General features: G+C 40.8%; 1 protein-coding gene across 1 annotated transcript in view; it reads left to right on the forward strand.

The window, feature by feature from the left end:
* Positions 1-16,144: 16,144 nt before the first annotated feature.
* Positions 16,145-23,761, forward strand: part of LPAR3 (lysophosphatidic acid receptor 3) — a 77,000-nt gene continuing 69,383 nt past the window's right edge. Inside the window, exon 1 of the mRNA XM_029227245.1 lies at positions 16,145-16,337. The gene's annotated coding sequence lies outside the window, so the exon portion shown is untranslated. The remainder of the gene's footprint in view (positions 16,338-23,761) is intronic.

Below are 23,761 nucleotides of genomic sequence, written 5' to 3' on the forward strand. Positions count from 1 at the left end.
AGTTTTACTCTTAAACATTAGACAAAGCACAATAACAGATAATTGAGATTTTACAGGCATGTTCAAGAAATGGTGAGTAAAGCTAATACTAACAATCCATCCTAGGACCATGGATTCATAATAACATCTTACATTCAATAGTAAATACTAAAAGGTTCGCAAAGGGCTGTCACATGTATCATTTAGTTTTATTCTGACAATAACTTTGCACTAGGTAGAGCAAGTTTTATTATCCCTATTTTATATATGGAGAAATTATATTCTTTCACAAATAGAAAAACTAAATAAAGAAAGTTAATTGAAATGCCCATGCATTACAAGAAATGCATCTGAAACCTGGCAAAAGAGGAACTCAGTTTCTGAAACTACCTACTGTTCTGCCTGGAAACTTTCATTTCTTCTATAATTTTTAATATTTAATATAATTGCTGATACACTATAGTCAGTGTTCCCAACTTGCAGAGAACCCTCACTTAAACCTATAATTCCTTTTGCTGCTCTTTGTAATCAGGATTTAATGAATAAAATAATACGAGCACTCAACATGATTTCCTTTTCTTTTGACATTGCTGAAAATTGCAAGCAGCTTAAAACCTTTTAAATTGCCATGGAGTTAATTTAAAAAGAAAGATAAAAGAACTAAACTTAGCAATTTCTAGATCTAATTTATTTGGGAGGTGGGATGGAAAGGGGTTATTATTATTTTTTTTTTCCAGTAGAAATACTTCTCTGAAGGTTGCAAGGGAAGTTAGGAAAAAAACAGTTTTATAGCCAAAACTGTGCTTTTTTTTTTTTTTTTTAGCATCTTTATTGGAGTATAATTGCTTTACAATGGTGTGTTAGTTTCTGCTTTATAACAAAGTGAATCAAAACTGTGTTTTATTTAGCAAAGTAGTTTCTTGGAGAATAATTTATGTATGTGAGGATTCTCTTCATCTCAAATACTTTTTGCCTTAAGGTCTCATTTGTTGGATATTGATAGAGTTACAGAGGCTTCCTTTTTTTTTTTTTTTTTTTTTTTTTTGCGATACGCGGGCCTCTCTCACTGTTGTGGCCTCTCCCATTGCGGAGCACAGGCTCCGGACGCGCAGGCTCAGCGGCCATGGCTCACGGGTGCAGCCGCTCCGCGGCATGTGGGATCTTCCCGGACCGGGGCACGAACCCGTGTCCCCTGCATTGGCAAGCGGACTCTCAACCACTGTGCCACCAGGGAAGCCCCAGAGGCTTTCTTTTGGTTAATCTTTGCTTAGTATATATTTCTTATCATTATGACTTAAATATATCTCATTCAAATAGCATGTAGCTGGATTCGTTAGCTCAATCAAAGCATCTATATTTAAACTGGATAGTTTATTTTGTTTACGCTGCAGTGACAACAGCCATATTTGGACGTATTTCTACAATCCTAAGTTTTATTTTTCATAAATTATGCTTTTTTTTTCTCGTTTATTTCCCCCTCCTTTCCTTCTGTTAGATTAGTGGAGCTTTTCTTTATTCCCTTCTATTTCTTTTCTTTTAGTATTTACTCTTAACTTTTGAACCTTTTACCTGACTTAGAAAAGTCTCAAGTTAATAAAATAAATTTTTAAAAAAATATTCATTGGGCTGCACTGGATCTTAGTTTTATGTCACGTGGGCTCTTAGTTGCATCACGCAGCCTCTAGTTCCCTGACCAGGGATCGAGCCCTGGTCCCCTGCATTGGGAGCATGGAGTCTTAACCACTGGACCACGAGGGAAGTTCTTCAAGTTAATCAAAATTTTAATATTACTCTTTAATTGCATAAGAACCTTGGTCTTTTGCCTCAGGTCACCCTCATTTTCCATTTACTGTCTGTCTTACATGATTTTCTTGTCTAGTAATTTACTTCCTTTTTCTATCTCCTTTCCCATATTAATTGTTATTTTTACTTATTGTCTGGTACAGGCAATGTTTATTCAGATTTACTCATAGTTTTACCACTTGCCTTAGTAAAAATGCTTTTTGCAAACCACTTCCTTTTTCTGGGTTTAATTTCCTTTTTTCTTTAGTAGGTCTTTTATCGAGTCTGTCTTCATTTGAAAAACATCTTTATTTCACAGTCGGTTGTCAATATGTAACTCTTTAGCTGGAAATGAAATTAAATGGTAATGGTATTCCACTGCCCTGGTCTCTTGCTGTTGAGCAATGTTATCAGTCTAAGTAAACTGTCTTTTCTCACTGGTTGCTTTTAAGATTTACTCATCTTTAATACTTCAGCGTGTGTGTGTGTGTGTGTGTGTGTGTGTGTGTATTTTTAAAATTTACTTGTTTGAGGTAGTCGTGGTTCTTGAATCAGAAAATGTATGTCTTTCTTCAATTCTGAAGAATACTGAGTCAGTAGTTTAAAAAAATAGTATTTCTGGGCTTCCCTGGTGGCGCAGTGGTTGAGAGTTCACCTGCTGATGCAGGGCACACCGATTCGTGCCCCAGTCCGGGAAGATCCCACATGCCGTGGAGCGGCTGGGCCCGTGAGCCATGGCCACTGAGCCTGCGCGTCCGGAGCCTGTGCTCCGCAACGGGAGAGGCCACAACGGTGACAGAGGCCCACGTATCAAAAAAAAAAAAAAAAAAAAAAAAAAAGAGTATTTCTTTCTGCCCATTCTTTCTTATCTGGCTTCCTGAAACTCTGATTATAAACCTATTGAACCTTCTCTTTTTGGTATCTCCTAATCTTTCTTTCATATTTTAATCCCCCCTTTTTCTTTCTGCTACAGTGTAACGAATTTCTTTAGGTAATATCTTTCAGTTCATTAATTCTCTCTTCAGAGGTTTTAAAATTTTTGTTCAAGTGGTTCATTGAATTTTTTTGAAATTCAAATGACTCAATTTTTCATTTCTAGAAGTTCTTTTTGGTTCTCTTTTTTTACTGTCCTATTTTCTTTTAAAAGTGTCTTGCTATATTTTCAACTTCTTGTATGAGCAGGACTCATAAGATATAAACAGATTATAATTGTAATCTTTCCCCAAATTCCCATTTAAGCCTGCTGTATGACCAGGCCTTTTCCCTGCCTTTTAGGTGAAGTCATAGGCAAGTCTTATAAATGTCCTGCCTTTTATTAGATAATTGGGCATCCTGTGATTACTTTTAGACACAAGAGTGATAATAAAAAGACAATTTTAAAGTGGGCAAAATACTTGAACAGACACTTCAAGAATATAAATGAATGCTAATAAGCACATGAAAAGATGATCAAAAGTCACCAGGGAAACACAAATTAAAACTGCCATGAGATACCACTTCACACACACTATAATGACTAAAATTAGAAAGACTAAGGATACCAAATGTTGGCAAAAAGTGAACCAACTGGGAGTCTCATATATTGCCAAGAAGAGTATAAAATGGTACAACCTTTTGAAAACCTATTTAGCCATTACTTATACATTTAAACATACACCTGCTCCATGACTCAGCAATTCCACTTACAGTTATTTACTTAAGAGAAATGAGAACATATGTCCACAAAAAGACTTGTATAGCAGTATTCACAGCAGTCTTATTTGTAGTAGCTAAAAACTGGAAATAACACAAATGTCCATTAACAGATAAATGAATACATTTTAAAATATCCATACAATAGAATACTACTCAACAAAGACAACAATAAGTAATGAACTACTAATACAACAACAACTGGGGTAAATTTCAAAAGCATTAAGTTGAGTGAAAGAAGCCAGATATCGTATATCATTCTATAGATGAAGTTCTAGAACAAAGAAAGCTAAGATATAGTGATAGAAATCAGAGGGTCAGCGATTCACTGGAAGGGGCTCCAAGAGAACTTCTGCTCTTCTTTTTCTAGCTTTTTAAGGTAGAAGTTTAGGTCATTGATTTTTAAACTTTATTTCCTTCTATTATCAGTAATTAAAGCTATAAACATCCCTCTAAATACAGTCTTGGCAGCAGCCCATAAATTTTGATATGTAATGTTTTCACTATCATTCAGTTGAAAATATTTTCTAAATTCTCTTGTGATTGCTTCTTTGACCAACAGGTTATTCTTCTATATGTGGCTTAATTTACAGATATTTGAGGATTTTCTAGATATCTTTTTGCTATTGGCTTCTAATTTATTACCATTTTGGCCAGAGAATAATTTCAGTCCTCTTAGACTTATTGAAACCTGTTTTATGATTCAGAATATGGTCTGTGACTGCTACATGTGTACTTAAAAATATATGTATTTTGTAGTTGATGGGTCTAATGTTTAATAAATGCCAACTAGGTCAAGTTGCTCAATAGTGTTGTTCAAGTAATCCATAATGTAATTTTTTTGCCTACCTATCCTGTAAATTACTGAGAAACAGATGTTAAAATCTCCAACTATGACTCCCTCTTGTGAAAGCACCGGAATCACAACTAACTGCTGAACAATCATCGACAGGAAGACACTGGAACTCAGCAAAAAAGATACCCCACATCCAAAGACAAAGGAGAAGCCACAATGAGATGGTAGGAGGGGTGCAATCACAGTAAAATCAATTCCCATAACTGCTGGGTTGGTGACGCACAAACTGGAGAAGACTTACACCACAGAAGTCCACCCACTAGAGTGAAGGTTCTGAGCCTCAAGTCAGGCTTCCCAACCTGGGGGTCCGGCAACGGGAGGAGGAATTCCTAGAAAATCAGACTTTGAAAGCTAGCGGGATTTGACTGCAGGACTTCGACAGGACTGAGGGAAACAGAGATTCCACTCCTGGAGGGAAAACACAAAGTAGTGTGTGCATCGGGACCCAGGGGAAGGAGCGGTGACCCCATAGGAGACTGAAGCAGACCTACCTGCTAGTGTTGGAGGGTCTCCTGAAGAGGTAGAGGGTGGCTGTGGCTCACTGTGACGACAAGGACACTGGCAGCAGAAGTTCTGGGAAGTACTCCTTTCCGTGAGCCCTCCCAGAGTCCGCCATTAACCCCACCAAAGAGCCGGGTAGGCTCCAGTGTTGGGTCGCCTCAGGCCAAACAACCAACAGGGAGGGAACCCAGCCCCACCCATCAACAGACAAGTGGATTAAAGTTTTACTGAGCTCTTCCCACCAGAGCAACAGCCAGCTCTACCCACCACCAGTCCCTCCCATCAGGAAACTTGCACAAGCCTCTTAGATAGCCTCATCCACCAGAGGGAAGACAGCAGAAGCAAGAACTACAATCCTGCAGCCTGTGGAACAAAACCCACATTCACAGAAAGAGAGACAAGATGAAAAGGCAGAGGGCTATGTACCAGATGAAGGAAACAGCTAAATCAAGTGGAGATAGGAAATATTCCAGAAAAAGAATTCAGAAAAATTATAGTGAAGATGATCCAGGGTCTCGGAAAAAGAATGGAGGCAAAGATTGAGAAGATGCAAGAAATGTTTAACAAAGACCTAGAAGAATTAAAGAACAAACACCTAGAAGAATTAAAGAACAAACAACAAAGATGAACAATACAATAACTGAAATGAAAAATACACTAGAAGGAATCAATAGCAGAATAACTGAGGCAGAAGTACAGATAAGTGACCTGGAAGACAGAATGGTGGGATTCACTGCCATGGAACAGAATAAAGAAAAAAGAATGAAAAGAAAGGAAGACAGTCTAAGGGACCTCTGGGACAACACTGAACTCAACAACATTCACATTATAGGGGTCCCAGAGGAGAAGAGAGAGAGAAAGGACCCAAGAAAATATTTGAAGAGATTATAGTCTAAAAGTTCCCTAACATGGGAAAGGAAATAGCCACTCAGGTCCAGGAAGCATAGAGAGTCCCAGGCAGGATAAAACCAAGGAGAAATACGCCGAGACACATAGTAATCAAATTGACAAAAATTAAAGAAAAAATATTGAAAGCAACAGGGAAAAATGACAAATAACAGGCAAGGTAACTCCCATAAGTTTAACAGCTGATTTCTCAGCAGAAACTCTACAAGCCAGAAGGGAGTGACATGATATATTTAAAGTGATGAAAGGGAAGGACCTACAGCGAAGGTTACTCTACCCGGCAAGGATCTAATTCAGATTCGAAGGAGAAGTCAAAAGTTTTACAGACAAGCAAAAGCTAAGAGAATTCAACACCACCAAACCAGCTCTAAAACAAATGCTAAAGAAACTTCTCTAAGTGGGAAACACAAGAGAAGAAAAGGACCTACAAAAACAAACACAAAACAATTAAGAAAACGGTAATAGGAACATACATATTGATAATTACCTTAAACGTGAAAGAATTAAATGCTCCAACCAAAAGACACAGGCTTGCTGAATGGATACAAAACCAAGACCCATATATATGCTGTCTACAAGAGACTCACATCAGACCTAGGGACACATATAGACTGAAAGGGAGGGGATGGAAAAAGATATTCCATGCAAATGGAAATCAAAAGAAAGCTGGAGTAGCAATACTCATATCAGATAAAATAGACTTTAAAATAAAGAATGTTACAAGAGACAAGGAAGGACATTACATAATGATCAAGGGATCAATCCAAGAAGAAGATAAAATAATTATAAATATATATGCACCCAACATAGGAGCACCTCAATACATAAGGCAACTACTAAGAGCTATAAAAGAGGAAACCGACAGTAACACAATAATAGTGGGGGACTTTAACACTTCACTTAAACCAATGGACAGGTCATCCAAACAGAAAATTAATAAGGAAACACAAGCTTTAAATGACACAATAGACCAGATAGATTTAATTGATATTTATGGGACATTCTATCTAAAACGAGCAGATTACACTTTCTTCTCAAGTGTGCATGGAACATTCTCCAGGATAGATCACATCTTGGGTCACAAATCAAGCCTCGGTAAATTTAAGAAAATTGAAATGATATCAAGCATCTTTTCTGACCACAATACTATGAGATTAAAAGTCAATTACAGGGAAAAAAATTGTAAAAAAACACAAACACATGGAGGCTAAACAATACGTTTTAAAATAGCCAAGAGATCACTGAAGAAATCAAAGAGGAAATTAAAAAATACCTAGAGACAAATTACAACGAAAACATGACGATCCAAAACCTATGGGATGCAGCAAAAGAAGTTCTAAGAGGGAAGCTTATAACAATACAAGCCGACCTCAAGAAACAAGAGAAATCTCAAATAAACAATCTAACCTTACACCTAAAGGAACTAGAGAAAGAAGAACCAACAAATCCCAAAGGTAGTACAAGGAAAGAAATCATAAAGATCAGAGCAGAAATAAATGAAATAGAAACAAAGAAAACAATAGCAAACATCAGTAAAATTAAAGCTGGTTCTTTGAGAATAATAAACAAAATTGATAAACCATTAGCCAGACTCATTAAGAAAAAGAGGGAGAGGACTCAAATCAATAAAATTAGAAATGAAAAAGGAGAAGTTACAACAGACACCGCAGAAATACAAAGCATCCTAAGAGACTACTATAAGCAACTCTATGCCAATAAAATGGACAACCTGGGAGAAATGGACAAATTCTTAGAAAGGTATAACCTTCCAAGACTGAACCAGGAAGAAATAGAAAATATGAACAGACCAATCACAAGTAATGAAATTGAAACTGTGATTAAAAATCTTCCAACAAACAAAAGTCCAGGACCAGATGGCTTCACAGGTGAATTCTATCAAACATTTAGAGAAGAGCCAACACCCATCCTTCTCAAACTCTTCCAAAAAATTGCAGAGGAAGGAACACTCCCAAACACATTCTACGAGGCCACCATCACCCTGATACCAAAAACAGACAAAGGTACTACAAAGAAAGAAAATTACAGACCAATATCACTGATGAATATAGATGCAAAAATCCTCAACAAAATACTAGCAAACAGAATCCAACAACACGTTAAAAGGATCATACACTATGATCCAGTGGGATTTACACCAGGGATGCAAGGATTCTGCAATATACGCAAATCAATCAATGTGATACACCATATTAACAAATTGAAGAAGAAAAAACATATGATCCTCTCAATAGATGCAGAAAAAGCTTTTGACAAAATTCAACACCCATTTATGATAAAAACACTCCAGAAAGTGGGCATAGAGGGAACCTACCTCAACATAATAAAGGCCACATATGACAAATGCACAGCAAACATCATCCTCAATGGTGAAAAACTGAGAGCATTTCCTCTAAGATCAGGAACAAGACAAGGATGTCCACTCTGGCCACTATTATTCAACATAGTTTTGGAAGTCCTACCATGGCAATCAGAGAAGAAAAAGAAATAAAAGGAATACAAACTGGAAGAGAAGAAGTAAAACTGTCACTGTTTGTAGATGACATGATACTATACATAGAGAATCCTAAAGATGCCACCAGAAAACTACTGGAGCTAATCAATGAATCTGATAAAGTTGCAGGATACAAAATTAATGCACAGGAATCTCTTGCATTCCTATACACTAATGATGAAAAATCTGAAAGAGAAATTAAGGAAACACTCTCATTTTACCATTGCAACAAAAAGAATAAAATACCTAGGAATAAACCTACTTAGGGAGACAAAGGACCTGTATGCAGAAAACTATAAGACACTGAGGAAAGAAATTAAAGATGATACAAACAGATGGAGAGATTTACCACGTTCCTGGATTGGAAGAATCAATATTGTGAAAATGACTATACTACCCAAAGCAATCTACAGATTCAATGCAATCCCTATCAAATTACCACTGGCATTTTTTACAGGACTAGAACAAAAAAATCTTAAAATTTGTATGGAGACACAAAAGAACTCGGATAGCCAAAGCAGTCTTGAGGGAAAAAAACGGAGCTGGAGGAATCAGGCTCCCTGACTTCAGACTATACTACCAAGCTACAGTAATGAAGACAATATGGTACTGGCACTAAAACAGGAATGTAGATCAGTGGAACAGGATAGAATGCCCAGAGATAAACCCATGCACCTATGGTCAACTAATGTATGGCAAAGGAGGCAAGGATATAAAATGGAGAAAAGACAGTGTCTTCAATAAGTGGTGCTGGGAAAACTGGACAACTACATGTAAAAGAATGCAATTAGAACACTCCCTAACACCATACACAAAAATAAACTCAAAATGGATTAGAGACCTAAATGTAAGACCAGACACTGTAAACCTCTTAGAGGAAAACATAGGAAGAACACTCTTTGATATAAATCACAGAAAGAACTTTTTTGATCCACCTCTTAGAGTAATGGAAATAAAAACAAAAATAAATAAATGGGACCTAATGAAACTTAAAAGCCTTTGCAAAGAAAACTACACACAAGATGAAAAGACAACCGTTAGAATGGGAGAAAATATTTGCAAATGAATCAACGGACTAAGGATTAGTCTCCAAAATATATAAACAGCTCATGCAGTGCAATATTAAAAAAACAAACAACCCAATCCAAAAATGGGCAGAAGACCTAAATAGACATTCCTCCAAAGAAGACATAATACAGATGGCCAAGAAGCACATGAAAAGCTGCTCCACATCACTAATCATTTGAGAAGTGCAAATCAAAACTACAGTGAGGTATCACCTCACACCAGTTAGAATGGGCATCCTCAGAAAATCTACAAACAACAAATGCTGGAGAGGGTGTGGAGAAAAGGGAACCCTCTTGCACTGTTGGTGGGAATGTGAATTGGCACAGCCACTATGGAGAACAGTATGGAGGTTCCTTTAAAAACTAAAAATAGAATTAACATATGACCCAGCAATCCCACTACTGGGCATATACCCAGAGAAAACCATAATTCAAAAAGTCACATGCACCCCAGTGTTCATTGCAGCACTATTTACAATAGCCAGGACATGGAAGCAACCTAAATGCCCATCAACAGACGAACGAATAAAGAAGATGTGGTACATGTATACAATGGAATATTACTCAGCCATAAAAAGGAAAGAAATTGGGTCATTTGTAGAGACATGGATGGATCTAGAGACTGTCATACAGAGTGAAGTGAGTCAGAAAGAGAAAAACAAATATCATATATTAATGCATATATGTGGAACCTAGAAAAATGGTACAGATAAACCAGTTTGCAGGGCAGAAATTGAGATGCAGACGTAGAGAACAAACGTATGGACACCAAGGGGGGGAAAGTGGCTGGGGAAGTGGTGGTGGTGTGATGAATTGGGAGATTGGGATTGTCATGTATACACTAATATGTATAAAATGGATAACTAATAAGAACCTGCTGTATAAAAAAATAAATAAAATTCTAAAATTAAAAAAAAAAAAAAAACAGCTCCCAAGGCCTGAAACAGGATCAAATTGCTGGAAGTTACATATGGAGACAGATCTGGCCCTACATGAAGAAAACTTTTCTAACATTACATCTGTTCTTAAATTGGATGTCCTGACTTATCATGTCAGGAACTTTCCAAGTTCTGGTCACCTTCAACCGGATACTTGAGGCCTAGAATCATCCTTCAGGAAGAATTTCTGTCCTGGGTGGGAGGTTGGAATAAAAGTCACCGCCTAACTCTTAAAAAAAAAAAAGAAATCTCCAACTATGGTATGGATTTGTCTATTTCTCCTTTTAGTTCTGTTAATTTTTATTTCATACATTTTGAAGGTCTGTTATTTGATGAATTGACCCTTTTAACATCATGAAATAACCCTGTTTTATTTTTCTAGTAATAATCTCATCTTTAAAAAAATTACTATAGTCTAATATTTCTTGTTAATTTTCACTGCAGTTTGAGGTAGGTACATTATTACATTTATAGTTTTAAAGACTGAGTGAAACTGGCCAAGATTATATAACTAGTGAATATGGTAGAGTATACTAAAGTTTTTGAACTTGACAGCAAGTCTCAGAAGTTATAGGTACTTTAATTCAAACAATCTTCTATGATAAAGTCCTATAACATGTCTTTTAAAAATTTTTTGGTTTTCACAATATTTATTTATTTAATATTTATTCCTACACACGAGTCAGTATTCTTCTTACTAATATTCATGCTTCTTTCATTGTTCTTTGCCTCCACTATGTTCATTCCCACCATAACACAACATAATCAAAGTAAGCCATGACCCAGAAATTAAAAGGAGCTGAGAATTGAGCCTTCTAAAAAAATCTTCAATTATAGCAAAATAATGTATCATGACGTATTTTCTTGTTTGTAAGAAAGAAATATTCATTAATGATTGTAAAGCCAAGTATAAAATTATGTGATGTAGTTATTACAATGTGCTTCTTTCATAAAATCACAGAACCTGATTTTATTTTATATTTTTTGGTTTCAAAGTTTACTACATTAAAAAAAAAAGAATGAAAACTTCTCTTGATCTTCTATTTTGAATGAATCAATCCTCTGTTTTAAATTGAGTAAAGGTTAATAGCTCAGATTGTTTTTATAGTCTACTCATGTCTCAGTCTTCTGTATTATTATTCAAATTATACAAAAAACATTAAATATTAACCCAAAATCCAATTGAAACTATCAATCCCTGAGATGAGAACGTTAGGGTCATATTACAGCTTTCCTTTGCAAAACAAGGAAAAAAAGTTTAGTGCATGGAATGCAGAAAATCCTGACAAGATTTATTTACAACTATTTGCTTTTTCTTTTTCAGGTTACCAGAATAAATATTTGTGCAGCTGAAAGTGTTGCTAGTAGCAGGTTCTTGATGGCTTCTCAGACAGGGCAAATATCTAGTCCTAGCTTGAGTGTCAGGTTTGGGAGCAAAAACTGGCCTATTATATAAAGTGTTCTCATTGTCCATGCATGGCTTTAGCTTTGCCGGCCTAGACTCTCAGCACCCCATAGTGGTTGAATATATGGAACATCCATGATGTGTTCTTTTTTTTTTTTTTTTTTTTTTTGCGGTACGCCGGCCTCTCACTGTTGTGGCCTCTCCCGTTGCGGAGCACAGGCTCCGGACGCGCAGGCTCAGCGGCCATGGCTCACGGGTGCAGCCGCTCCGCGGCATGTGGGATCTTCCCGGACCGGGGCACGAACCCGCGTCCTCTGCATCGGCAGGCGGACTCTCAACCACTGTGCCACTAGGGAAGCCCCATGATGTGTTCTTAAAGTATCTTGGTGTAGTATGTACACATTTCTCAGGCTGCAAACTGAGGCAGGCAAACATATAACTATTTTTCTAAAAGTGGATTTAAATTCTATCTTGAACCTCCTATTTCTATCACTGACAGGCAAATTCAGCAGCCTTGGTCATTTGAAGTTTATACTTAGGCTTCTGCTCCTCGCATTTTCTCCCTGTTGTGACATCTGAGACCTGAATGGACTTATTAGTATTCAGGTGTTGGGGTTGAATGGGTGGGTAATGAACACAAAGTATACATTCTTTTAAGAGGTGAGTCTTTGGATTCTGGCTCTATCCCTGGGGCACCCACTGCCAGTATATGTCCCTTTAGGTACTTTTCCATACAGAACTGACTTCAGTGTTTTTCTGCCTCAGTCTGGGGCCCACAGAAAACTTAGACAGTGGTTTCAGTTCCTCCTACGTCTAACTATGCCGTGTCACCACTTCAATATTGCTGTTCCCTTATCACCATAGCATGGAGCACACATGCAAGAAAAGTTTCCTACCCAAGTCTCAGATGGACAGCAGGGCACAGTATGTCTCTACTTGTATTAATGAGGATAAGTTAGATTATGATGTGGTGACAAATGCTCCCCAAATCTCAGTGGCTTAAAAGGACAAAGGTTTATTTCTCACTTGTGTGTCATTCCTGGGTCAGTCATGGTACTGCTGGTCCATGCCCCCTTTACTCCTGGATCCAGTAACTGGATGATGGAACTGTCTCTGTCTGGGACATTGCTGATATCAGCATAGAGGAAGAGAGAACAGGAGGAACTTTGTTCTGGCTAGTAGTCCAGCTCACACTTTATTGACCAAAGAAATCAAATGGATAAGCAGAGAAGTATAATTCTTCCCCAGGGAGGGGTAGCTTATGTTTTTAAATAATACACTCTACCACACTATTCCTGGGTTCATAACTTAAGGGAAGGATCTATGTTTCTCTGATAATTTAGCTTGAGGACTGGTGAGGAGTCAGCTACTTCATGCTCAAGGCTATCAGTGTTGCTTCTTCTCCAGCTCAGTTCTCCTCTCCAGTAAGGGAGAACCTTATCTAGTCTCCAGGGAGGCTGGTCTTGTTCTTCATCTGCTTTCTTTTAGTTGATTGTTTATGGGGAAAAAAAAGTTTATGTTCAGCTTCTTTCAGCATTTAGCCCTTTGAAGCTCAAGAGCAGCCATCTTTTGCAAATCACAGATCTGGGTCCCAGGACATCTTAGTTATGTTTTTATAACGTATTTTCATATCTGCTAAAGCAATATCCCCATCATGACTTTTATTTTCAAAATTGGTCACTCTTTTTGCAAACATAAAACTACGCAGAATTAAGTAGTGATGGGATGAATATTTAAGAAGTATTTTTGAATGATTCACACATGTCATATGAGATGGTTTGCTCAATTTAAATGAAGTTTAAGTTGGTGTTGAATTTTGGTATTTGGGGACTATTACTGGGATTTTCAATACGGCTTTCCACTTGAAGTTACATGCAGTTGAGAGATACTCTACATGGCCATCACCTTGCTTGTGCCATCTCTCTTTTCCTTTGGTTTCTTTAGAGTTAACCTTTTGCTCAGGCTTTCCTCAGAACCTTCTAGCTAACTGTTATTTTGAGTACCACTCACATCTCACTTTACAGCTGCCATTCCACTTCCTCATACCATTCACCTGCTGTAAGCATCCTCATTGCTAATTAGTACAGATGAGCAAAACTGAACAGTGATTCAGTTCATATACTTCCCAAAGATAAGAAGAACAAATCTGTGAGCTCCTGCCCTTACACTTGGAGGTCCCAGCTGAGTTGGGGGCAGAAGAACATGAACCTCTTTTCATAAATCCTGAGAGGGAGAAGTTGTGCCTCTGTCCCACATTGCTTCTCACTGTGGCAGGTGGCTGGCCTGTTTTTAGTTTTATTTGCTTATTTATTTATTTTGCAGCATTTATTCCCTGCCAAGGAAATGCTGGCTGACACAAGTTCTCCAAGGCCATAATTGTTCCTTCAGCCATCGCTATTCCTTTCTATCAAGCACTGTAGAATTCCAGCCCCCCTTCCCCTTATAGAAACAATGTTATAAATCTTCACATCTCCAGGAACACAAAATACAACACTTTGTATACAGGAAGCTGATCAGCAAATGTTTGTTGAAAAAGTTTTGAATGATTTTCCAGCCAGTGCTCTTTAAGGCAAAGTATACCCTCAGGCTTTGTGTTCACCATTTTTTGATGTTAATTTTAATTTGGTTTTACTGATTTAAAAAAAAATTTGGTAGAGAAGTGAGACACTGTAGACCCTATGAGGACTTAAAGAAAGTTCTGGTGGATAATCCCTGAGTTTCTTCCTAAAAACCAGAATTGGGGGCCACATCTTTCTCTTTACTTTGCCTCTTGTCTTCTTTTTCCTGTTCCTGACTGTAGGTCAATAAACTGGATGTTCTCTCTGCCCCCTCCCCTCTGCATCTCTTTCCTACATCACTTCCTTGTCTTGTGCTCAGATCTGAGCCACATTTGTTGAAAACCATCTAGTTAGAATGTCTTCTTCCTTTTGCAACACTGCTCACCATGTTTCCTTATCCTTTCTTCCTTTTTAAGGATTCATACATTAAAGGTAATCGCATCTGGCTCTACAGAATCCAGTTCAGGAAGTTCTCAAGTTACAACATAATGTGTTGCCAAAGTGCCTTTGCTAATAAGTTGTTTGGAACTTGGAACAAATTTCCCAGCAAAAAGTAGGCTTTAAGTGGTACTTAACAGTTCCCAGTCCAGCCTACAACAAGTTACTCACTCAATATACTACATATCTGTTGAGTCAAGCATTTGCTATGTGCTGGTGGTTGAGAATTTTTGTGTTCATTACATTGCCCTTCAGCACTGTGCTGTTTGAGTTGAGCTGTTCACTCCCCTGGCCTCATTCTCATCTGCAAGAATTTTGCTTGTGCGGGTAAACATGATCGTTCTTTAGCGTTAACATTGTTAAGTTGTACCTCTCTCTACGCAGTTCATCTGTAAGACAACAGAGTCATTTTCTGCACACCCAGGTGAAGCAACAATAATTTGGGCACATGTTGATCAAAATATAGGCTCCCTGTGAAGGTTTGAGGCACACCACGCTGTCATGGCCTATGGGATGAGATCCACTGCACAAGGAATAAAGCATTATAAAAACATTATTTTCAGAGAGAGTGGAATTTCTTTGATGGTAAAAGGCAGGTCCAGATTGTTTCCTGGGATATGGTTCCTAGTTGGCATACAGAAAGACCTAATATCAATACTGAATGATGAATGAACGAACGAATGAATGGCAAAGGGCTACAGGAAGACATGTCCCGCATATGCTGTCAGTTTTTCCCAAGGTTTTAAAGAATGAGGAGGAAGGACTCACAATATTTCCCTCCTGAGGTCACCGGGAGAACCCAACTCTCTGCACGCCTGTGCCCTCTTTTTGCTTTGCAGAGCTCAGAGAGAACAAAGTCTTCACGACAAACATTGTTTTACTTTGCACCTTTCTTCTTTACCAAATGCGGGTCAGTGGAGGTTTTATATTTCAGCTTTGAAAAACAAAGTATCCAAGAGTATTGACCCCAAGAGGCCCAGATTTCTCTTACAAGAACTTAAAATATCTTTTGTTTCCTGTTTCAATAAAAAGGTGCCCAGGAAGGGTCCCAAGCCAAATGTCTGTGAACACCTGTGACCTCTGGGGGCTGCCTGCTCCCTCAGATAGCTTTGGAGCTGGAGTTTTAGAGCAAGCGGTCAGCCTGGCGGTGAGCTTGCCTCACACGTGGGCTGTACTTCCCTGAAGCCACTTCAAACAAATCTCTCCCCGCAGTGTGAGGAGAGTGAGGAGAGGGACAGGAGGACAGTGATTTAATACGGGGCTCCGAGGTACGGCCCTGTAGGGCCTGTGGGTGCTAGCGGTCCTTGAGTGGGCGCCATCTCCCCCTGGAGGCCGGCCACACTCCTGGGGACCAGTCCCGGGCAGAAGGGCATCAGCAGAAGAGCCCCCGAGCGCCGATCCGTGCCTCGCCAGTGGGGGGCGCTCTCCCGTGGGAAAGGTCGGGCAGGGCGGGGAGGGGCAGGGCGGGACTCGGCCCCTCCGCCCCCTTGGCGCCACCCCTCGCTCTGCCAAACTTTCCTCGGGTTCCGGGCGGGTCTCAGCGTCCGCTGGAGAGGAGGCGCGCCGCCGCCTGCCCGCTCGCCGCGTCGCCCTCGGCTGCTCGCGCCCGGCCCCCGGTCTCCCTGTCGCGCTCGGCCCCGAGGGCATGCGGCAGCAGCAGGGGTCTCCGCTCCCGGGCTCCGCGGCGCGGGCGAGCGTGAGCGGTGAGTGGGTTCCCGGAGCGGCGGCCGGCCGGGGCGCGTGGGGAGGCTTTTCGGGGTTGCCTGGCGTCCAGCCCGGGCCCCAGACCCATTCCGAGTACCTGGGACAGCCTTCTTTGGGCGGTGTGTGGCGCATCTTGCCCTTTCCGCCTTCTTTAAAATTTTTTTTTTATTTTAGAGGGGAGAAGCAGTCGGGATGCAGAATCCGCGTAGCGCCCGCCCCAGCTGTGGGCTGGTGGGCTGGGCGCAGAGGAGCGCAGAGCGGGGCGCAGGCTCCGCTCTGCTTTTGCACAGGTGCTTCTTTTCCAAACTCGGTTTTACAGCCGTCGATGGTGAACTGAGGTTCTCTCGTGGAGCCTAGGGATATAACATTTTCCAGCCTTCAGTTACTCCCTAGCCCGTGGTGTGTTAGGCAACAGCTCGAACCAAGCAAGGCATCCAAAGATTCGGGAAATGGTTATTACGAACTAACTAGTGACACTGTTGGGGGTTGTGCTTTGAGAGTAAGTGACGGTCCCCGCGGTCCCCCTCTCACCACCGGCAGACAAAAGTGCTTTGTTCTGTAGCAGCGTTACTTTATTGCTTTCCTTCAACAAGTTGCGACTACCTAAAATGGCTTAGAAATTTCTCAAGCAAGTACTTTGAGGAGTGACTGTGAGTATTGGAAACAATTTAGTCTTATTAAGGTCATCATTTAAACTGCCCTCAAAAGCATTTTTAAACTGAGTATTTTCCACGAAGTGTGTTCCTGGTGCTTCGTTACTGTCATTGTTGTACACTTCTCCCTCCTCACTTCTTTGCTGCCCTGAGTATTACCTGGCCTTGGAACGTTACTTTAGAAGTCAAGGGCCTCTTAGCTTCTCAAGGTTCCTACTTGCTTTTTGTAAGTCGGAGAATAAAGTAAATGCCAAACGGGTGATCTCTTTACAAGTCGCTTATTATTTCATGCACTGCACAGCATGTCATTAATGCATGAACTTTTGTGTTGCTAAGGAGAGTTGTTGGGTTTTCCAGTGAACTACCTCTCAGCGGTTGCTAGCCCAGCTTACAGTGAGGAATTGCATCCAGCTTTGTGTGGTCTGAGTCCTGGGAATAGAGTTTTCCTCTTTTTTGAACAGAAGTGATACAGTTAAAAACACACAACCTTGGCTCTATTAACACCATGCTAGTCTAAACAAACTGAGCCATTCTAAAAAGACCAGCAAGCAAACCCTACCAGTGGGGTTTATGTACTTGAGATAAGCTTCTGGACTTGTTTCTTGTGCCATGAGACTGTATGACTGTATCATGTAGGGACTGGACATCCAATCATCTGGATGTAACTTATATTGATCGTTACTACCAGGTAACTAGGACAATAGATTATTTTGGCACATTTTCAGGTTTTCTTTTGTCTTTAGAGTTCAAAACTTTGTAGCTTCGATTAAACGAGAAATAACACATTTCTTTTCTAAATCTGACAAATGCATAAATAGTAGTTACCAGCCTCTTTATATTGTTAGATCAGATCTATTTTAGGTATCTGGCTGTTTTACAAGATGTTTGATAGAACAGATCTGCATATGTTTTCTCTGAATGAAGACTGAAATGAAAACATTCCAATATGGGATTATTTTCATGTATGTCCATCAGAGCCTACTTGAAAATCTACATGCTGATTCTCTCTCAGTTTTCCAAAATACACAGGCACAGAGGAACCACTGCACACACAGCATTGTAGCCAGGCAGCAATCAAGGTACACATTCTCAAAGTGGTGCACACATGCCCAAGGCTGGCTGCCTCTCCCCCAAGTTTTTCATCTTGGAGCAGAAATCCACCATAACTTAAGCCCAGCGTCTTATTTCTTTGGGCCGCGGCAGGGGGAATCACTGTAACTTGAATGGGAATTACTATAACTCGAATTACCCATTAACCATTCTCCTTGGACTGTACATTAGTTCAAAATGCTCTGTAGCCTGTGATTATAACCAGCATAGTGGTTAAGTCTGATTGCAAGGTTCTAAGTGGCAGAGCCCAGGCCTAAGGTATTATTAATGTGGTGTAAAGAGAAGAGCAGGGCTTTGCAGAGAGACCGGGCTTTGTTCCAGGCCAGGCTTCGTAACCTTGTATACTTTGCTTCACCTCTAAGCCTTAATTTCCTTGTCTGTAAAAATGAAGATTATATCCACCTCCCAAGATGAAAAGAGAAAACACTTAGCAGGGTCTCTGATATACAGGAAGCATTCCTTATATGTTGGTTGCCCTCTTTTCCTCCTAGGTAAAGTATTGACATTTCTATAAACATGGTGCAAATGTACATTGCACTGGTGAGAGTGCAAAGGTAGATTCCCAAGTCCTGGGTGATTTAGAGATGTTCTGCTCGCGTTCCTTACTTGCTTTCCTCCTCCCTTGCCATGGTCCTTTTGCTCTTCCCTCCATCATTTCTCCTGCAGGTACTGAGCTGCCTCCTGTCTGGCCTTGCTGATCCTTTGTCCCTCATCCTGGATTCTGTGTTTATGTGGAGGAGACCCCTGGAACTTAGTTCTACCATGGATGGGAGAGATGGAGGTGAGGGGTTTAGAGCTGTCTGCAGAAGCCCTGAGAGTTTGTGCTTTCACAGTGCTGGGTTAGAGAGGCAATTTGGAGTACAGGGGTCTGGGTTCTAATCCCAGCCCCACTCCTGTGACCTTGAATAAATCACTTATCATCTCTGAATCAGTTTTCTCATTCACACGATGGGGATAATAATTCCTTTTCTAGCTACCTGCATGGGTTGTGTTGGGTCCCATTAAGTCAGGCATGTGAAAAAGCTTTGTACCTGGTGAGGGCCACATAAATGTTGGATAAAGAGACAGGGCCTCCAGATGTGGGACACCCCAGGCAGGCTGTAGGGGGTGGGAGGATCTCCATGTGGGTGTTGGACGTGCTAAGTGGTCATTGCTGCCGTCTCTCCACACCCCTCTTTCCTGCCTTCTGATGGCAAATCCTTCTGATTTCAAGGAGGAAATCCTGCCAAAGGTTGAGAAACTGCTCTGTGGGAAATATGAAAGGAAGAGAAATTTCAGGGCTGAGATTACCTAACATTGTGTGATCGAAGGCACAGGGCAAAAGGTCCAAAGAAGTTTTAATTCCCTCTTAGAACTACCTGTACTGTCTGCTCATCTCAGTTCTTAGTGGACAGAAACATAGGGTTAACTAATCAGCCAGTGAGATGGAGGAGAGTGGTACTGGAGATCATCAGACGTTGAATTGGGGTGCCCTGTGCCATCCTCACTGGCCTGTGCCTTCTTGCTAACTTAAGTCTCTGAGGTTCACTCTGCAAAGCACTAAACTGACTCAAGGCATCCCCCCACCCCCCCACACAAACAACTAAGCTAATTATTTAATTCAATCTGAGAGGTGTGTCTTGCTCTCTGCCTGACCTGCCTCGTGAGCCAGGAGAGTAGTGCCCAGTGAGAGGAAGATCTGACTTCCTGGATTGTCCCCGCCCCCTCTTTCCTCCCCAGACTGATGTCAATCATCCTTATTCCTCTTCATCTCCTGGCCTGGCCTCTGCGGCCCCTGACCCCTAGCCTCTTGTCCTGTCTGCCTACTTCCTTGAACTCCATTGCCTGTGCCCCTCCCTGCTCCCATGGACCTTGCTTCCCCTCCTCAGATGTGAATCATTCATATACCTTAGTCCAGGCCAGACTGGGTGTCGCTCTGGAAAACAGCCTGCCCAGTATAGCCTGCCTCACCCCTTCCAAACAATGTTAGTCAGCCCCGTAATTACTCATTAGCTAGTCCTATGTCTTTATTGTTCCCTGGGACATTAAGCTGCAGGACCTACTAGCCCTGGTTTTGTTTTGTTTTGTATTTTACGCAGGCCTCTCACTGTTGTGGCTTCTCCCTTTGCGGAGCACAGGCTCAGCGACCATGGCTCACGGGACCAGCCGCTCTGCGGCATGTGGGATCTTCCTGGACCGGGGCACGAACCCGTGTCCCCTGCATCGGCAGGCAGACTCTCAACCACTGTGCCACCAGGGAAGCCCTAGCCCTGGTTTTGATGCAGCCGTGTGCAGATTCAGTGGTATCATCAAGGGTGGCTTGGCAGGTGCCGGGGGTGGGTCGGACGGCACTTTAGCCTCCCCCATAAGTGCCACTAGTTTGCCCAAAGGCTCTGCAAACAAACATGCAGTCTAAATAAAAGCAGCGTGCTTGCTTTGCAAATGCAGCTTTAAGGCAAGCCCCCTTTCAGTCAGTCTGCCCCCAAACCCCTCCTCTTCAGAAACTCTGGAGCTGTCTCCAGATGGACTCAGACCACGTAAATCAGAGGTGGTCAGTGGAGTCAGTCAGAGGCATTCACTTCCCAAGGAGAGCTAGAAATTTAACGTTAAGGCTCAGAGCCCTTGAGAGTAACTAGTTATTGAAGCTCAAAGCAAGGCATCAGGTATAGAACATCACTGAATCATTTGCCTCCTGCCCTGGTTGATTTTAATAGGCCAGTCCTTTAAATGGGAGCCCTTTCCCTGAACTAAACTGTCACATGGGTCTGGCAAAGAGAAAATACATATAATTTTTTTCTATAAAAATGGCCTTAGGATTAGCGTTCTCCAAAGGGATGGAACCAATAGGACATATATAGCTGTTTATAAGTGGAGGTTTATTATAAGAATTGGCTCATGGGATCATGGAGGCTGAGAAGTCCTGCGGTCTTGCCATCTGCAAGCCGAAGAACCAGGAAAGCTGGTAGTGTAGTCCAGTCTGAGTCTGAAGGCCTGGGAACAGGAGCTCTGATGTCTGAGGGCAGGAGGAGATGTACATCCCAGCTCAAGCAACCAGGCAAATTTGCTGTTCTTCTGCCTTTTTGCTCTATTCCGTCTCTCAGGGGATTGGATGAAACCCAGCCACATTGGTGAGGCTCATCTTCTTTACTCAATCTACAGATCCAAATGCTAATCTCTTTTGGAAACACCCTCATGGACACACCCAGATAATGATTTACCAGCTACCTGGGCATCCCTTAACCCAGTCAAGTTGGCCCATAAAATTAATTCTTGCACCACCAAACCAGGAAGTTGACGTGGGTACAACACTACCGTCCACAGAGCCCATCCATATATCATCAGTACTTCCCCAAGTGTCTATTTTTCCTGTCTGATCTAGGATCCATGTTAAATTTATTTGTCATGTCTTTTGTAAAATAGTTCCTCAGACTTTTCCCTGTTCCTAAAGTCCTTGCAGTTGTACAGGTCTTAACATTTTGTAGATGACTCTCAACCTGGGTCTAGCAGGTGTTTCTTCAGAACCAGACTTAGGTCATATGTTCTTGGCAGGGTACTCTGCTCTTCTCAGCACATCACATTAGAAGGTACACAATGTCAGCTTGTCCACCACTGGAATATTGGCCTTAATCACCTGGTTATGTTGGTGTTTGCCAGATCTCCCCACCTTAAATTCACCATTTTTCCCTTTGAAACTTACTGGTATTTGTGGGGAGGTGTTCTGAGGTTATGCTAATAGCCTGTTTCTCATTAAACATCCACCTACAGCCTTATCATTCACTGATGACCTCTGCCTGAATCAGCCACCTCTCTGAAGGTTGCCAAATGGTGATTCTTTATTTCCATCACTCCTTCCACATTTGTTAGTTGGCATTCTGCTATTAGGAAGAACTTTCTTTCTCCTTCATGCATTTATTCATTTATATTAGGAAGTATTCATGGATTCCTTTTGTATACAATATGTTGAGATCTCTTACTATAATTACTTATTTTGATGCTCAAATTGTTCTCAGTTTGGCCGGTGAGAGTCTCTTTGAACTGGCTCCTTTGTCCTTTTGACATCCTTATCATCCATTGAACATTTAAAAATTTTCTGTCACCACAAGGCATCCCAGGCTCATCTTGTACTTTCCCTCTCCTGGTTAGTCATCCTTTTCGGTAGAGAATGGTATTTAGAAACCAAGATACAGAAGGTTGATTGTGTCCATTTTTACTGGGGTGTCTTAGATCTCTCAAAGGACAGAGCTAGGAAATATATGTATATATGTATTTACACATACACATTTATATATTTTCTACATTAGGCCATATATTGTAAAATCATGAGTTCATACTAATACCTCCAATTCCAGTCCAACACCCAAGGACCTTTCTAGTCTTATCCCTTTATATCTTTTTACATATCTTCTCTGGCAGTTAGAAACTTGACTCTCATTACCTTCAATATTTTTACTTATTTGCTCAGAGTAGCCCGCCTCTCAGCCACAAAGGCCATCCTGCCTCCTCTCTGTCCATCTCTCTTCCCACTGCTGCTCATCTTTGGTGCCAGGCCTGCTAACCCGTGTGTCTAAGCAACTTTATTATCAGCCTCCAGTCCCTCCAGCTCACTACTCTGTGTGGCTCCCCAGCCACAGCCCATGCTTCTGTGCAACTCCCCAAACTCTCTCCATCATACTGCGTTCTCAGCCACATGCTGACCCCTCAGTTCTGGGGAGGGAAGAAAAGAGAAGGCAGAGGAAGAGAGAAGAAGATGGGAATGAAAGAAAGCAAAGACAGAAACAGCATATACATTTTTAAAGGTTTCCATGGATTGCTACTAGGTCATTACTAGCCTTTCTCAGTTAATTTCCAGCCTAATTTCTATAGTCAGATAATTGATGTCTGTGGCCTAGTTCAACTGGTAGTCTCTATTTTGTTGATGGAGAAAGTAAAATGCTTTAGGAGAAACTGTTTCTTACGTTATATCGTTCCATATGTTAGAAGTAAACTGGGTTGCTTGCTCTTCTGAGCTTTCTCTGAAGCAGGCAAACTGACTAATCATCGCTATTTTCTATCGTGTATTTAGAGTTTTATTCAGTCCTTTTCATTTGATTATGGATTTTTCCCATAAACTCTTGTCAACAATTCTAAGTAGAGATACATTTACAAATTTTTATTGACATTTACCACAACCACATTATATTACGTCTAGAATCACTAAATATTTGCAAAAGGCATTAATGTCATTATGGAGAACAAATCTGCATTTTTATTTCTCTTGGGGTTAGAGGATTAACTAACGAAAAAAGGCTCCAGTGGTCAGGGTGGTGGAAAGAGCCCTGGGCTAGAAGGATGAGAGCTGGTCAAAGTGAATCAGTGTCTCCCAGTTTTAATTTTCTTCTCTGTAAGATGGAGAAAGCTACACTGCCCATCTCACCATGGGATCAAATGGGAAAAGAGACATGAACTCACTTTGAAAACTGTTCAGTGGTATATTAGTGAATATATATATATATATATATTTTTTACCCTTTTCTCCACATCCTTGGATGTTTATTTATTTTTATTTATTTTTAACATCTTTATTGGGGTACAATTGCTTTACAATGGTGTGTTAGTTTCTGCTCTATAACAAAGTGAATCAGTTTTATATATATACATATGTTCCCATATGTCCTCCCTCTTGCGTCTCCCTCCCTCCCACT

Source organism: Monodon monoceros, unplaced genomic scaffold (assembly GCF_005190385.1).
Source record: "Monodon monoceros isolate NGI ecotype Baffin Bay Population unplaced genomic scaffold, NGI_Narwhal_1 Super_Scaffold_18, whole genome shotgun sequence".
NCBI classification, from domain to species: domain Eukaryota; kingdom Metazoa; phylum Chordata; class Mammalia; order Artiodactyla; family Monodontidae; genus Monodon; species Monodon monoceros.